We start from the raw sequence: 14,458 nt of genomic DNA on the forward strand, positions 1-14,458 counted from the left end.
CTTGTATTCTATTGCAGTAGTGGAGATTATTGACTAAAGACGACGATCGGGATGCCCTGGACATGCTCATCGCCAAAATTCGGGCTTCGGCATCCCTCTTCTCAGGGTTGGGCCCAAACGTCTGATCTTTGTCGCGGTGGTTATGTCCGTTTGGTGGTAGTCTTCCTTCTCCCTCCGGCCTGCGCGTCGTGTATGGCAGGGTGCCATGTTTTTCTCTGAACCTTCTTTCGCCTGTTCCACGCTTTATGTTCGCTGGATTTGCGGTGTTTCGCTAACTGTTCGGGTTGTTCGGGTCTGTGACGCTGCCGTGTGGCGTTATTTATAAAGTCGGGCCAAGGCCTTTTCTCTAAAAAAATGGCCTAATCTTATGATCACTTCTTCTTACTAGTGATGATTTTAACATATACTCCCTCCGTTTCTAAATATAAGTCTTTTTAGACATTTTAAATGGACTACAACATACAGATATATATAGACATATTTTAGAGTGTAGATTCACTCATTTTGCTTTGTATGTAGTCACTTGTTGGAATCTCTAAAAAAACTTATATTTGAGAACGGAGGGAGTATTACACTACATAGACAATGCCAAATAATCATCATGCAGTACGAAAATTACACCGTTTCACTCCTATGTACTAAGCAAATGTTAGTTCGTCCTAGGTACTGACAAATGACAATACAAATTAACAGACATATGGCTCAATGAAAGAATGATTCCCAAATAATCATCATGCAGTATGAAATTAATATTGGAAAAATAACCGAAAAAACAAGAAAAATGGCAACCGAAAAACACGGAAGAAAAAACCCGGAGCCTGGGAAGCACGGTTGCGGTTTTTCTTTTGAAACCCATGTTGTGCTTTTTTCTATTTTCCGGGAAACATGAGTTGTCCATCTCACGGAAGCATAATTATGCTTCTCGAAGTAAACATGTGCGTCTGTTCTCATAGAAGTACTTCTCGTGAAAGCAAGTGGAAGCAAATATGTGCTTCCATGAGTGTGCTTCGCAAAAATCTCCAAAACCTAGAAAAAAACCCAGGCAAAAACAAAAAAGCCGAAAAAACAAAAAAAATCTAAAATCTGAAAATAGTATAGAAATATAAAAAACTAATTTTCAAAGGGGGCATCTAACACAGGGCACATGGTGGCGGCTGGACGCACCACCCGCACACTCCAGACCACATGAAGGACCCTTACAAAAGCCCCTAAGGGTAACCATTGGTACAAAAGCCCCTAAGGGTAACCATTGGTTAGTTGCTCCCACGTATATAGGATTTTTTTGATGAATAAGGACAACTCCAATGTAGGGATGCTTTTCGTCCGTTGTTGTCCATTTGTGTGACGCCCCCACGCAAACGTGTACGATTGAGATCAGGGACTCACGGGAAGATATCACAACACAACTCTAAACACAAATAAAGTCATACAAGCATCATATTACAAGCCAGTGGCCTCGAGGGCTCGAATACAAGTGCTTGAACATAAACGAGTCAGCGGAAGCAACAATATTTGAGTACAGACATAAGTTAAACAAGTTGCCATAAGATGGCTAGCACAAATTGGGATACAGATCGAAGAGGCGCAGGCCTCCTGCATAGGATCCTCCTAACTACTCCCGGTCGTCGGTGGCTTGAACGTAGTAGTAGGCACCCCCAGTGTAGTAGGGTCATCGTCGACAATGGCGCCTGGCTCCTGGGCTCCAACGTCTGATTGCAACAACAGGTATCGAAGGGGAAAAGGGGGAAGCAAAGCAACCGTGAGTACTCATCCAAAGTACTCGCAAGCAAGGATCTACACTACATATGCATTGGTATCAAATGAAATGGGTAGTATCTGTGGACTGAACTGCAAAATGCCAGAATAAGAGGGGGGAAGCTAATCCTATCAAAGACTATGCTTCTGGCAGCCTCCATCTTGAAGTATATAGAATAGAGTAGCTGATAAGTTCACCAAGTGACAACGTGTAGCATAATCCTACCCGACGATCCTCTCCTCGTCACCCTGTGGAAGAGCGATCACCGGGTTATCTCTGGAACTTATCTGGGTGTGTTTTATTAAGTATCCAGTTCTAGTTGTCATGAGGTCGGAATACAACTCCGGGTCGTCCTGTTACCGTGGACATGGCTATTCGAATAGATCAATCTTCCCTGCAGGAGTGCACCACATTACCCAACACGCTCGATCACTCTAGCAGGACACACTTTCCTGGTTCATGCCCGGCCTCGGAAGATCAACACGTCGCAGTCCTACCTAGGCCTAACAAAGAGGTCAGCACGCCGGTCTAAATCCTAAGCACGCAGGGGTCTTGGGCCCATCGCCCTTTGCAATCCTGCACATTGCGAACGCGGCCGGTGAGCAGACCTAGCCCCCTTATACAAGAGCAGGCGTTCCAGTCCAACACGGCGCGCGCCACTCAGTCGCTGTTGTCTAGAAGGCTTCGGCTGATACTATGATGTCGAGTGCCTATAACTGTTCCCGCGTGGTGGTTAGTGCGTGTAGGCCAGTGGCCAACTCAGATCAAAAACCCAATCCCGTTAAGCGTGTTATTTGAAGTAATCGCGAACGCTGACCAGGGGCAGGCCAACCTGTCTCCTAGGTGGTCACTGTTGAGGAACATAGTAATTTCAAAAAAAATCCTACGCACATGCAAGATCTATCTAGGTGATGCATAGCAACGAGAGGGGAAGAGTGTTGTCTACGTACCCTAGTAGACCGTAAGCAGAAGCATTATGACAACGCGGTTGATGTAGTCGAACGTCTTCACGATCCGACCGATCCTAGCACCGAAGGTACGTCACCTCCGTGATCTGCACACGTTCAGCTCGGTGACGTCCCACGAACTCTAGATCCAGCTGAGTGTCGAGGGAGAGTTTTGTCAGCACGACGGCATGATGACGGTGATGATGAAGCTACCGGAACAGGGCTTCGCCTAAGCACCACTACGATATGACCGATGTGGATTATGGTGGAGAAGGGCACCGCACACGGTTAAGACAATGATCAACGTGTGTGTCTATGGGGTGCCCCCCTCCCTGTATATAAAGGAGGGGAGGAGGGGGGAGGTCCGGCCCTCTATGGCGCGCCCTAGGGGAATCCTACTCCCACCGGGAGTAGGATTTCCCCCTTCCAAGTAGTAGGAGTAGGAGAGAAGGAAGGGGAGGAGAGAAGGAAGGAAAGGGGGGCCGGCCCCCACCCAATTCGGATTGGCTAGGGGGCGCGCCTCCCACCTTTTCCCTTCCTCTCCTCTATTCCACTAAGGCCCAATATAGCCCATATACTCCCCGGGGGGGTCCGGTAACCTCCCAGTAGTCCAGAAAATGCCCGAACTCATCCGTAACCATTCCGATGTCCAAACATAGGCTTCCAATATATCGATCTTTATGTCTTGACCATTTCGAGACTCCTCGTTGTGTCCGTGATCAAATCCGGGACTCCGAACTACCTTCGGTACATCAAAACACATAAACTCATAATACCGATCATCACTGAACGTTAAGTGTGTGGACCCTACGGGTTCGAGAACTATGTAGACATGGCCGAGACTCATCTCCGGTCAATAACCAATAGCGGAATCTGGATGCTCATATTGGTTCCTACATATTCTACGAAAATCTTTATCAGTCAAACCGCACAACAACATACGTGTTCCCTTTGTCATCGGTATGTTACTTGCCCGAGATTCGATCGTCGGTATCTCAATACCTAGTTCAATCTCGTTACCGGCAAGTCTCTTTACTCATTCCGTAATGCACCGTCCCGCAACTAACTCATTAGTTACATTGCTTGCAAGGCTTATAGTGATGTGCATTACCGAGAGGGCCCAGAGATACCTCTCCGATACTCGGAGTGACAAATCCTAATCTCGATCTATGCCAACTCAACAAACACTATCGGAGACACATGTAGAGCGTCTTTATAGTCACCCAGTTTGACGTTTGATAGCACACTAAGTGTTCCTCCGGTATTCGGGAGTTGCATGATCTCATAGTCATAGGAACATGTATAAGTTATGCAGAAAGCAATAACAACAAACTAAACGATCATCATGCTAAGCTAACAGATGGGTCAAGTCAATAACATCATTCTCTGATGATGTGATCCCGTTAATCAAGTGAAAACTCTTCTCTATGGTTAGGAAACATAACCATCATTTATTCAACAAGCTAGTCAAGTAGAGGCATACTAGTGACACTCTGTTTGTCTATGTATTCACACATGTACTAAGTTTCCGTTTAATACAATTCTAGCATGAATAATAAACATTTATCATGATATAAGGAAATATAAATAACAACTTTATTATTGCCTCTAGGGCATATTTCCTTCAGTCTCCCACTTGCACTAGAGTCAATAATCTAGATTACATTGTAATGATTCTAACACCCATGGAGTCTAGGTGTTGATCATGTTTTGCTCGTGAGAGAGGCTTAGTCAACGGGTCTGCAACATTCAGATCCATATGTATCTTGCAAATCTCTATGTCTCCCTCCTTGACTTGATCGCGGATGGAATTGAAGCGTCTCTTGATGTGCTTGGTTCTCTTGTGAAATATGGATTCCTTTGCCAAGGCAATTGCACCAGTATTGTCACAAAAGATTTTCATTGGACCCGATGCACTAGTATGACACCTAGATTGGATATAAACTCCTTCATCCAGACTCCTTCATTTGCTGGTTCCGAAGCAGTTATGTACTCCGCTTCACACATAGATCCCGCCACAACGCTCTGCTTGGAACTGCACCAACTGAAAGCTCCACCATTTAATAAAAATACGTATCCGGTTTGTGACTTAGAGTCATCCGGATCAATGTCAAAGCTTGCATCGACGTAACCGTTTACGACGAGCTCTTTGTCACCTCCATAAAGGAGAAAGAGTAAATTACATCTACGGTACCTAAACTTGAAGCTAGGGTTCACTTTCATCACTGTATTCAGGAAGTGTAAAAATACAGTCATTGAGGGTGCAAAACTGTGTCACTCTACGGTTACCGCTACCGTATATCCAACGTATTTTGCTGACATGGCATGAGTTGACCAAGTTCTGCACCGTTGAATTTCTTACGTGGCAAACAAATCCCTCTCATCTTCACACGTGATGCCGTGAATGCACTGTTGGGGAACGTAGTAATTTCAAAACAAATCCTACGCACACGCAAGATCATGGTGATGCATAGCAACGAGAGGGGAGAGTGTCGTCCACGTACCCTCGTAGACTGTAAGCGGAAGCGTTATGAGAACGCGGTTGATGTAGTCGTACGTCTTCACGATCCGACCGATCCAAGTACCAAACACGCGGCACCTCCGAGTTCAGCACCCGTTCAGCTCGGTGACGTCCCACGAACCCACGATCCAGCAGAGCTTCACGAGAGAGTTACGTCAGCACGACGGCGTGATGACGGTGATGATGATGCTACCAATGCAGGGCTTCGCCTAAGCACTGCTACGATATGACCGAGGTGGAATATGGTGGAGGGGGGCACCACACACGGCTAAAAGATCAATTGATCAACTTGTGTGTCCATGGGGTGCCCCCCTCCCCCGTATATAAAGGAGTGGAGGAGGGGGAGGGCCGGCCCTCTACTATGGCGCGCCCTGGGGAGTCCTACTCCCACCGGGAGTAGGATTCCCCCCTTCCATGTAGTAGGAGTAGGAGAGAAGGAAAGGGAAAAGAGAAGAGAAGGAAGGAGGGGGCGCCGCCCCTCCCCCTAGTTCAATTCGGACTAGGCCTTGGGGGGGGGGGGGCAGCCTCCCCTCTCTCTTTCCCCTCAAGCCCAATAAGGCCCATATACTCCCGGTGAATTCCCGTAACTCTCCGGTACTTCGATAAATACCCGAACCACTCAGAACCTTTCCGATGTCCGAATATAGTCTTCCAATATATCTATCTTTACGTCTTGAACATTTCGAGACTCCTAGTCATGTCCCGATCTCATCCGGGACTCTGAACAACCTTCGGTACATCAAAACACATAAACTCATAATATCGATCGTCACCGAATGTTAAGCGTGCGGACCCTACGGGTTTGAGAACTATGTAGACATGACCGAGACTCGTCTCCGGTCAATAACCAATAGCGGAACCTGGATGCTCATATTGGCTCCTACATATTCTATGAATATCTTTATCGGTCAAACCGCATAACGGTATACGTTGTTCCCTTTGTCATCGGTATGTTACTTGCCCGAGATTCGATCGTCGGTATCTCAATACCTAGTTCAATCTCGTTACCAGTAAGTCCTTTACTCGTTCCGTAATGCATCATCCCGCAACTAACTCATTAGTCACATTGCTTGCAAGGCTTATAGTGATGTGCATTACCGAGAGGGCCCAGAGATACCTCTCCAACAATCGGAGTGACAAATCCTAATCTCTATCTATGCCAACTCAACAAGTACCATCAGAGACACCTGTAGAGCACCTTTATAATCACCCAGTTACATTGTGACGTTTGGTAGCACATAAAGTGTTCCTCCGGTATTCGGGAGTTGCATAATCTCATAGTCAGAGGAACATGTATAAGTCATGAAGAAAGCAGTATCAACAAACTAAACAATCATCGTGCTAAGCTAACAGAATGGGTCAAGTCAATCACATCATTCTCTAATGATGTGATCCCATTAATCAAATGACAAGTCATGTCTATGTCTAGGAAACTTAACCATCTTTGATTCAACGAGCTAGTCAAGTAGAGGCATACTAGTGACACTCTGTTTGTCTATGTATTCACAGATGTACTAAGTTTCCGGTTAATACAATTCTAGCATGAATAATAAACATTTATCATGATATAAGGAAATAAATAATAACTTTATTATTGCCTCTAGGGCATATTTCCTTCAGTCTCCCACTTGCACTAGAGTCAATAATCTAGTTCACATGTTTATGTGATTAGTTCACATCTCCATGTGACTAATACCCAAAGGGTTTACTAGAGTCAATAATCTAGTTTACATCGCTATGTGATTAACACCCAAAGAGTGATCATGTTTTGCTTGTGAGAGAAGTTTAGCCTACGGGTCTGCAACATTCAGATCCATATGTATTTTGCAAATTTCTATGTCTACAGTGCTTTGCACGGAGCTACTCTAGCTAATTGCTCCCACTTTCAATATGTATCCAGATCGATACTTAGAGTCATCTAGATCGATGTAAAACGCTTGCATCGACGTAACTCTTTACGACGAACTCTTTTATCACCTCCATAACCGAGAAATATTTTCTTAGTCCTCTAAGGATAATTTTGACCGCTGTCCAGTGATCTACTCCTAGATCACTATTGTACTCCCTTGCCAGAATGATGCTAAGGTATACAATAGGACTGGTAAACGGCATAGCATACTTTATAGAACCTAGACTGAGGCATAGGGAATGACTTTTTATTCTCTTTCTATTTTCTGCTGTGGTCGGGTTTTTAGTCTTTACTCAACTTCACACCTTGCAACACAGGCAATAACTCCTTCTTTGACCGTTCCATTTTTGAACTACTTCAAAATCTTGTCAAGGTATGTACTCATTGAAAAAACTTATCAAGCATCTTGATCTATCTCTATAGATCTTGATGCTCAATGTGTAAGCAGCTTCATCGAGGTCTTTCTTTGAAAAACTCTTTTCAAACACTCCTTTATGCTTTCTAGAAAATTCTACATTATTTCCGATCAACAATACGTCATTCACATATACTTATCAGAAATGTTGTAGTGCTCCCACTCACTTTCTTGTAAATACAGGCTTCACCGCAAGTCTGTATAAAACCATATGCTTTGATCACTTTATCAAAGCATATATTCCAACTCGAGATGCTTGCACTAGTCCATAGATGGATCGCTGGAGCTTGCTCAATTTGTTAGCACCTTTAGGATCGACAAAACCTTCTGGTTGCATCATATACAACTCTTCTTTTAAGAAATCCATGAAGGAATACAATTTTGACATCCATTTGCCAGATTTCAGAAAATGTGGCAAATGCTAACATGATTCGGACAGACTTTTAAGCATCGATATGAGTGAGAAAATCTCATCGTAGTCAACACCTTGAACTTGTCAAAAACATTTTGCGACAACTCAAGCTTTGTGGATAGTAACACTACTATCAGCGTCCGTCTTCCTCTTGAAGATCCATTTATTCTTAATGATTCACCGATCATCGGGCAAGTCAATCAAAGTACATACTTTGTTCTCATACATGGATCCCATCTCAGATTTCATGGCCTCAAGCCATTTCGCGGAATCTGGGCTCGTCATCGCTTCCTCATAGTTCGTAGGTTTGTCATGGTCAAGTAACATGACATCCAGAATAGGATTACCGTACCACTCTGGTGCGGATCTCACTCTGGTTAACCTACGAGGTTCGGTAGTAACTTGATCTGAAGTTACATGATCATCATCATTAGCTTCCTCACTAATTGGTGTAGGAGTCAAAGGAACAAATTTCTGTGATGAACTACTTTCCAATAAGGGAGCAGGTACAATTACCTCATCAAGTTCTACTTTCCTCCCACTCACTTCTTTCGAGAGAAACTCCTTCTATAGAAAGGATCCATTCTTAGCAATGAATGTCTTGCCTTCGGATCTGTGATAGAAGGTGTACCCAACTGTCTCCTTTGGGTATCCTATGAAGACACATTTCTCCGATTTGGGTTTGAGCTTATCAGGATGAAACTTCTTCACATAAGCATCGCAACCCCAAACTTTAAGAAACGATAACTTTGGTTCCTTGCCAAACCACAGTTCATATGGCGTCATCTCAACGGATTTAGATGGTGCCCTATTTAATGTGAATGCAGCTGTCTCTAATGCATAACCCCAAAACGATAGTGGCAAATCGGTAAGAGACATCATAGATTGCACCATATCTAATAAAGTATGGTTACGATGTTCGGACACACCATTACGCTATGGTGTTCCCGGTGGCGTGAGTTGTGGAACTATTCCGCATTGTTTCAAATGAAGACCAAACTCGTAACTCAAATATTCTCCTCCACGATCAGATCATAGAAACTTTATTTTCTTGTTACGATGATTTTCCACTTCATTCTAAAATTATTTGAACTTTTCAAATGTTTCAGATTTATGTTTCATCAAGAAGATATACCCATATCTTACTCAAATCATCGGTGAAGGTCAGAAAATAACGATACCTACCGCGAGCCTCAACACTCATCGGACTGCATACATTAGTATGTATTATTTCCAACAAGTCTGTTGCTCGCTCCATTGTTCTGGAGAATGGAGTCTTAGTCATCTTGCCCATGAGGCATGGTTTGCAAGAATCAACTGATTCATAATCAAGTGATTCCAAAAGCCCATCAGCATGGATTTTCTTCATGCGCTTTACACCAATATGACCTACACATCAGTGCCACAAATAAGTTGCAGTATCATTATTAACTTTGCATCTTTTGGCTTCAATATTATGAATATGTGTCTCACTATGATCAAGATTTAATAAACCATTCACCTTGGGTGTATGATCATTGAAGGTTTTATTCATGTAAACAGAACAACAATTATTCTCTGACTTTAAATGAATAATCGTATTGCAATAAACATGATCAAATCATATTCATGCTTAACGCAAACACCAAATAACATTTATTTAGGTTCAACACTAATCCTGAAAGTATAGGGAGTGTGTGATGATGATCATATAAATCTTGGAACCACTTCCAACACACATCGTCACTTCACCCTTAACTAGTCTCTGTTCATTCTGCAACTCTCGTTTCGAGTTACTAATCTCAGGAACTGAACTAGTATCAAATACTGAGGGGTTGCTATAAACACTAGTAAAGTACCCATCAATAACATGTATATCAAATATACCTTTGTTCACTTTGCCATCCTTCTTATCCGCCAAATACTTGGGGTAGTTATGCTTCTAGTGACCAGTGCCTTTGCAGTAGAAGCACTTAGTCTCAGGCTTAGGTCTAGAATTGGGCTTCTTCACTTGAGCAGAAAATTGCTTGCCGTTCTTCTTGAAGTTCCCCTTCTTCCCTTTGCCCTTTTCTTGAAACTAGTGGTCTTGTCAACCATCAACACTTGATGCTTTTCTTGATTTCTACCTTCGTCGATTTCAGCATCACGAAGAGCTTGGGAATCGCTTCTGTTATCCCTTGCATATTATAGTTCATCACGAAGTTCCAGTAACTTGGTGATAGTGACTACAGAAATCTGTCAATCACTATCTTATCTGGAAGATTAAATACCACATGATTCAAGTGATTGTAGTACTCAGAAATTCTGAGCAGATGCTCACTAGCTGAGCTATTCTCCTCCATCTTGTAGGCAAAGTGCTTGTCAAAGGTCTCATACCTTTCGACATGGGCATGAGTCTGAAATACTAATTTCAACTCTTGGAACATCTCATATGCTCCGTGGAGTTTAAAACGTCTTTGAAGCCCCGATTCTAAGCCATAAAGCATGGTGCACTAAACTATCAAGTAGTCATCATATCGAGCTCGCCAAACATTCATAACGTCTGCATCTTCTCCTGCAATCGGTCTGTCACCTAGCGGTGCATAAAGGACATAATTCTTCTATGCAGCAATGAGGATAATCCTCAGATCACGGATCCAATTCGCATCATTGCTACTAACATCTTTCAACTTAGTTTTTTTATCTAGGAAAATATCAAAATAAACGGGGAGCTATATCGCGAGCTATTGATCTACAACATAGTTATGCAAATACTATCATGACTAAGTTCATGATAAATTAAAGTTCAATTAATCATATTACTTAAGAACTCCCACTTACATAGATATCCCTCTAGTCATCTAAATGATCACGTGATCCAAATCAACTAAACCATGTCCGTTCATCATGTGAGGTGGAGTAGTTTTCAATGGTAAACATCACTATGTTGATCATATCTACTATATGATTCACGCTCGACCTTTCGGTCTCCAATGTTCCGAGGCCATATCTGCATATGCTAGGCTCGTCAAGTTTAACCCGAGTATTCCGCGTGTGCAAAACTAGCTTACACCCGTTGTATGTGAACGTAGAGCTTATCACACCCGATCATCACGTGGTGTCTCGGCACGACGAACTGTCGCAATGGTGCATACTCAAGGAGAACACTTATACCTTGAAATTTAGTGAGAGATCATCTTATAATGCTACCGCCGAACTAAGAAAAATAAGATGCATAAAGGATAAACATCACATGCAATCAAAGTATGTGACATGATATGGCCATGATCATCTTGCGCCTTTGATCTCCATCTCCAAAGTACCGTCATGATCTTTATTGTCACCGGCATGACACCATGATCTCCATCATCTTGATCTCTATCAATGTGTCGTCACATGGTCATCTTGCCAACTATTGATTTTGCAACTATTGCTATCGCATAGCGATAAAGTAAAGCAATTACATGGCACTTGCATCTTATGCAATAAAGATACAACCATAAGGCTTCTGCCAGTTGCCGACAACTTTAACAAAACATGATCATCTCATACAAAAATTTACATCTCATCACGTCTTGACCATATCACATCACAACATGCCCTGCAAAAACAAGTTAGACATCCTCTACTTTGTTGTTGCAAGTTTTACGTGGCTGCTATGGGCTGAGCAAGAACCGTTCTTACCTACGCATCAAAAACCACAATGCGGTATAGTGATTGCTTTTTGATCTTCAGAAAGAACCCTGTTCATTGAATCTGATTCAACTAAAGCTGGAGAAACAGACATCCACTAGCCACCTGTGTGCGAAGCACGTCAGTAGAACCAGTCTCGCGTAAGCGTACATGTATTGTCGGTCTGGGTCGCTTCAGCCAACAATGTCGTTGAATCAAGAATCAACTAGTGACGGCAAGCAATATGTATATACCCACGTCCACAACTCCTATGTTCTACTCGTGCATATAACATCTACGCATAAACCTGGCTCGGATGGCACTGTTGGGGAACGTAGTAATTTCAAAAAAATCCTACGCACACGCAAGATCATGGTGATGCATAGCAACGAGAGGGGAGAGTGTCGTCCACGTACCCTCGTAGACTGTAAGCGGAAGCATTATGAGAACGCGGTTGATGTAGTCGTACGTCTTCACGATCCGACCGATCCAAGTACCGAACGCACGGCACCTCCGAGTTTAGCACACGTTCAGCTCAGTGACGTCCCACGAACTCACGATCCAGCAGAGCTTCGCGGGAGAGTTCCGTCAGCACGACGGCATGATGACGGTGATGATGATGCTACCGATGCAGGGCTTCGCCTAAGCATCGCTACGATATGACGGAGGTGGATTATGGTGGAGGGGACACCGCACACGGATAAAAGATCAATTGATCAACTTGTGTATCCATGGGGTGCCCCCCTCCCCCGCATATAAAGGGGTGGAGGAGGGGGGGCGGCCCTCTACTATGGCGCGCCCTGGGGAGTCCTACTCCCACCGGGAGTAGGATTCCCCCTTCCATGTAGTAGGAGTAGGAGAGAAGGAAATGGAAAAGAGAAGAGAAGGAAGGAGGGGGCGCCGCCCCTCCCCTAGTCCAATTCGGACTAGGCCTTGGGGGGGCGCAGCCTCCCCTCCCTCTTTCCCCTAAAGCCCAATAAGGCTCATAAACTCCCCGGTGAATTCCCGTAACTCTCTGGTACTCCGATAAATACCCGAACCACTCAGAACCTTTCCGATGTCCGAATATAGCCTTCCAATATATCGATCTTTACGTCTCGAACATTTCGAGACTCCTCGTCATCTCCCTGATCTCATCCGGGATTCTGAACAACCTTCGGTACATCAAAACACATAAACTCATAATACCGATCATCACCAAACGTTAAGCGTGCGGACCATACGGGTTCGAGAACTATGTAGACATGAACGAGACTCATCTCCGGTCAATAACCAATAGCAGAACCTAGATGCTCATATTGGCTCCTACATATTCTACGAAGATCTTTATCGGTCAAACCGCATAATGGTATATGTTGTTCCCTTTGTCATAGGTATGTTACTTGCCCGAGATTCGGTCATCGGTATCTCAATACCTAGTTCAATCTTGTTACCGGAAAGTCTCTTTACTCGTACCATAATGCATCATCCTACAACTAACTCATTAGTCACATTGCTTGCAAGGCTTATAGTGATGTGCATTACCGAGAGGGCCTAGAGATACCTCTCCGACAATCGGAGTGACAAATCCTAATCTCGATCTATGCCAACTCAATAAGTACCATCAGAGACACCTGTAGAGCACCTTTATAATCACCCAGTTACGTTGTGACGTTTGGTAGCACACAAAGTGTTCCTCCGGTATTCGAGAGTTGCATAATCTCATAGTCAGAGGAACATGTATAAGTCATGAAGAAAGCAGTAGCAACAAACTAAACGATCATCGTGCTAAGCTAACGGAATGGGTCAAGTCAATCACATCATTCTCTAATGATGTGATCCCGTTAATCAAATGACAACTCATGTCTATGGCTTGGAAACATAACCATCATTAATTCAACGAGATAGTCAAGTAGAGGCATACTAGTGACACTCTGTTTGTCTATGTATTCACACATGTACTAAGTTTCCGGTTAATACAATTCTAGCATGAATAATAAACATTTATCATGATATAAGGAAATACATAATAACTTTATTATTGCCTCTAGGGCATATTTCCTTCACGCACTGCCTATCCGCCTATGCTGAGACATGTATGAGTTCTGGGCCTATGGTGTCACCGTGTCACACATGCTATCCACTGCAGCGACATACCACATGGTCGCCCGATTCTTTGCCATCGAGGGCCTCTACTTCCTCACCGCCTTTCTGGGCACTGCATGGTCCCTATCATGCCGAAAGTCCGTCCTGGTCGAGCTCCTCTCCTATGACACCCCGCTCTTCGTCGAGCAGCGATGCTATGCGCCCCGACGAGGACCGAGAACTAAGATGACTACGAGGTTGGCTGGCACAGCAACCCCGACGACACAAGCCTGTCCGCAATGCGAAGTGACGCACTTCTCCAAGATGGGAGACTCCTACGAGCCCTCAAGGAGGCGATGCCATTGCAAACCGACTGTCCGCCGGCGCTAGCTTGCCGCCCTCCTCTTCGGGTGTGCACTAGATAGAGCGCCGCCGCCGTGCGTCTCATCAGCTCAATGCGAGGCACCGGATGTGGTTCCTCGTGGTGAGGCTGCAATCCTCGCAGACCCCGTGAAGCTCGACGTAGTCAATCCGCGCGGTGACAGAAAAGAATGGGCGCGTGGCAGCCGGGCTGCTGGGGTATGGCACCGTGTCTTGTTCGGTGGGCAATGTCTTACACGTGCAAGCCGACGACCTCGCTGCTCTACGCGCTGAGTCTAGGGCTGCGAGTCGTGGAGCGTCGGCCTCCGGCTGGACGACGTGGTGAGAAGAGCAGGTCGCTGGCCATGTCAGGCAGGCGATGGAGGCGTAGCATATGCGGAGGAGCACGACAGGGGTGGAAGGCTGAGTCGACGACGTCGCAAT

Source organism: Triticum dicoccoides, chromosome 7A (assembly GCF_002162155.2).
Source record: "Triticum dicoccoides isolate Atlit2015 ecotype Zavitan chromosome 7A, WEW_v2.0, whole genome shotgun sequence".
NCBI classification, from domain to species: domain Eukaryota; kingdom Viridiplantae; phylum Streptophyta; class Magnoliopsida; order Poales; family Poaceae; genus Triticum; species Triticum dicoccoides.